The sequence below is a fragment of the Oncorhynchus keta genome, chromosome 4, assembly GCF_023373465.1.
Source record: "Oncorhynchus keta strain PuntledgeMale-10-30-2019 chromosome 4, Oket_V2, whole genome shotgun sequence".
Taxonomy (NCBI): Eukaryota; Metazoa; Chordata; class Actinopteri; order Salmoniformes; family Salmonidae; genus Oncorhynchus; species Oncorhynchus keta.
The window spans coordinates 77,757,113-77,760,920 of record NC_068424.1 but is presented as its reverse complement, the minus strand read 5'-3'; the positions used below and the strand labels follow the sequence as shown (position 1 = coordinate 77,760,920).

The window sequence follows — 3,808 nt, the reverse complement described above, 5'->3', positions numbered from 1 at the left end:
TCTTAGAACAGAATAGTTTATTAACTGTAGTTGAATGGAGAGAGTCTTAGTGATGGTGTTCTGTAGTTGAACAGGGAGAGTCTTAGTGATGGCCTGTTCTGATGTTGAATGGAGAGAGTCTTAGTGATGGTGTTCTGTAGTTGAACAGGGAGAGTCTTAGTGATGGTACTGATTGTTCTGTAGTTGAATAGAGAGAGTTTTAGTATGGTGTTCTGTAGTTGAATAGAGAGAGTCTTAGTGATGGTGCCTGTAGCCTGAATGGGGAGAGTCTTAGTGATGGTGTTCTGTATTAACCCATAGGTCTTGATGGTGTCTGTAATTGAACAGAAGAGTCTTAGTGATGGTGTTCTGGTGTCCTAATACTGTAACATAATAGTCTTAGTGATGTTTCTTAACCCAATGGGGAGTTCTTAGTGATGTGTTCTGTAGAACAGAATGGGGAGAGTCTATTAACCCATGATGGTGTTCTGTAGTTGAATGGGGAGAGTCTTAGTGATGGTGTTCTGGTAGTTGAATAGAACAGGATGGTGTTCTGTAGTTTATTAACCCATGATGGTGTTCTGTAGTTGAATGGAACAGAGTCTTAGTGATGGTGTTCCATGGTGTTGAATGGGGAGAGTCTTAGTGATGGTGTTCTGTGTTGAACAGGGAGAGTTTATTGAACTCATACCTGATGTTCTGTAGTTGAAGTCAGGAATAGAGTCTATTAACCCATGATGGTGTTCTGTGTTGAATGGAGTCTTAGTGATGGTGTTCAGAAACGGGAGTCTTAGTGATGGTGTTCTGTAGTTGAATGGGGAGAGTCTTAGTGATGGTGTTCCATGGTGTGAATAGGGAATAGAGTCTTTAGTGATGGTGTTCTGTAGTCTGAATAGAACAGGAGAGTTTTAGTCATACCTGGTGTTCTGAATGGGGAGTGAACAGGGGAGAGTCTTAGTGAGTCATGGTGTTCCATGGTGTCTAATTGAACAGGGAGAGTCTTAGTGTATGGTGTTCTGGTAGTTGTAGAATAGGGAGATTAACCAGTCTTAGTGATGGTGTTCTGTAGTTGAATGGGGAGAGTCTTAGTGATGGTGTTCTGTAGTTGAATGGGGAGAGTCTTAGTGATGGTGTTCTGTAGTTGAATAGGGAGAGTCTTAGTGATGGTGTTCTGTGGAAGTTGAATGGGAGAGTCTTAGTGATGGTTGAATGGGGAGAGTCTTAGTGATGTTCTGAATGGGGAGAGTCTTAGTGATGGTGTTCTGTAGTTGAATGGGGAGAGTCTTAGTGATGGTGTTCTGTAGTTGAATGGGGAGAGTCTTAGTGATGGTGTTCTGTAGTTGAATGGGGAGAGTCTTAGTGATGGTGTTCTGTAGTTGAATGGGGAGAGTCTTAGTGATGGTGTTCTGTAGTTGAATGGGGAGAGTCTTAGTGATGGTGTTCTGTAGTTGAATGGGGAGAGTCTTAGTGATGGTGTTCTGTAGTTGAATGGGGAGAGTCTTAGTGATGGTGTTCTGTAGTTGAATGGAGAGAGTCTTAGTGATGGTGTTCTGTAGTTGAATGGAGAGAGTCTTAGTGATGGTGTTCTGTAGTTGAATGGGGAGAGTCTTAGTGATGGTGTTCTGTAGTTGAATGGAGAGAGTCTTAGTGATGGTGTTCTGTAGTTGAATGGGGAGAGTCTTAGTGATGGTGTTCTGTAGTTGAATGGGGAGAGTCTTAGTGATGGTGTTCTGTAGTTGAATGGAGAGAGTCTTAGTGATGGTGTTCTGTAGTTGAATGGGGAGAGTCTTAGTGATGGTGTTCTGTAGTTGAATGGGGAGAGTCTTAGTGATGGTGTTCTGTAGTTGAATGGGGAGAGTCTTAGTGATGGTGTTCTGTAGTTGAATGGAGAGAGTCTTAGTGATGGTGTTCTGTAGTTGAATGGGGAGAGTCTTAGTGATGGTGTTCTGTAGTTGAATGGAGAGAGTCTTAGTGATGGTGTTCTGTAGTTGAATGGGGAGAGTCTTAGTGATGGTGTTCTGTAGTTGAATGGAGAGAGTCTTAGTGATGGTGTTCTGTAGTTGAATGGGGAGAGTCTTAGTGATGGTGTTCTGTAGTTGAATGGGGAGAGTCTTAGTGATGGTGTTCTGTGGGGAGTTGAATGGAGAGAGTCTTAGTGATGGTGTTCTGAAGTTGAATGGGGAGAGTCTTAGTGATGGTGTTCTGTAGTTGAATGGGAGAGTCTTAGTGATGGTGTTCTGTAGTTGAATGGGGAGAGTCTTAGTGATGGTGTTCTGTAGTTGAATGGGGAGAGTCTTAGTGATGGTGTTCTGTAGTTGAATGGGGAGAGTCTTAGTGATGGTGTTCTGTAGTTGAATGGGGAGAGTCTTAGTGATGGTGTTCTGTAGTTGAACGGGGAGTCTTAGTGATGGTGTTCTGTAGTTGAATGGGGAGAGTCTTAGTGATGGTGTTCTGTAGTTGAATGGAGAGAGTCTTAGTGATGGTGTTCTGTAGTTGAATGGGGAGAGTCTTAGTGATGGTGTTCTGTAGTTGAATGGGGAGAGTCTTAGTGATGGTGTTCTGTAGTTGAATGGGGAGAGTCTTAGTGATGGTGTTCTGTAGTTGAATGGAGAGAGTCTTAGTGATGGTGTTCTGTAGTTGAATGGAGAGAGTCTTAGTGATGGTGTTCTGTAGTTGAATGGGGAGAGTCTTAGTGATGGTGTTCTGTAGTTGAATGGGGAGAGTCTTAGTGATGGTGTTCTGTAGTTGAATGGGGAGATAGCCAGTCTTAGTGATGGTGTTCTGTAGTTGAATGGGGAGAGTCTTAGTGATGGTGTTCTGTAGTTGAATGGGGAGAGTCTTAGTGATGGTGTTCTGTAGTTGAATGGAGAGAGAGTCTTAGTGATGGTGTTCTGTAGTTGAATGGGGAGAGTCTTAGTGATGGTGTTCTGTAGTTGAATGGGGAGAGTCTTAGTGATGGTGTTCTGTAGTTGAACGGGGAGAGTCTTAGTGATGGTGTTCTGTAGTTGAATGGGGAGAGTCTTAGTGATGGTGTTCTGTAGTTGAATGGGGAGAGTCTTAGTGATGGTGTTCTGTAGTTGAATGGGGAGAGTCTTAGTGATGGTGTTCTGTAGTTGAATGGGGAGAGTCTTAGTGATGGTGTTCTGTAGTTGAATGGGGAGAGTCTTAGTGATGGTGTTCTGTAGTTGAATGGGGAGAGTCTTAGTGATGGTGTTCTGTAGTTGAATGGGGAGAGTCTTAGTGATGGTGTTCTGTAGTTGAACGGGGAGTCTTAGTGATGGTGTTCTGTAGTTGAATGGGGAGAGTCTTAGTGATGGTGTTCTGTAGTTGAACGGGGAGTCTTAGTGATGGTGTTCTGTAGTTGAATGGGGAGAGTCTTAGTGATGGTGTTCTGTAGTTGAATGGGAGAGTCTTAGTGATGGTGTTCTGTAGTTGAACGGGGAGAGTCTTAGTGATGGTGTTCTGTAGTTGAACGGGGAGATAGCCAGTCTTAGTGATGGTGTTCTGTAGTTGAACGGGGAGATAGCCAGTCTTAGTGATGGTGTTCTGTAGTTGAACAGGGAGATAGCCAGTCTTAGTGATGGTGTTCTGTAGTTGAATGGGGAGATAGCCAGTCTTAGTGATGGTGTTCTGTAGTTGAATGGAGAGAGTCTTAGTGATGGTGTTCTGTGAGATGGAGAAGTCTTAGTGATGGTGTTCTGTAGTTGAATGGGAGATAGCCAGTCTTAGTGATGGTGTTCTGTAGTTGAATGGGAGATAGCCAGTCTTAGTGATGGTGTTCTGTAGTTGAACGGGAGATAGCCAGTCTTAGTGATGGTGTTCTGTAGTT

The 3,808-nt window shown here is 43.5% G+C and overlaps 1 pseudogene; it reads right to left on the bottom strand.

Annotated features, from left to right (window-relative positions):
* Positions 1-391: 391 nt before the first annotated feature.
* LOC118384005 (gamma-aminobutyric acid receptor subunit alpha-6-like) overlaps positions 392-3,808 on the bottom strand; it is a 25,601-nt pseudogene continuing 22,184 nt past the window's right edge.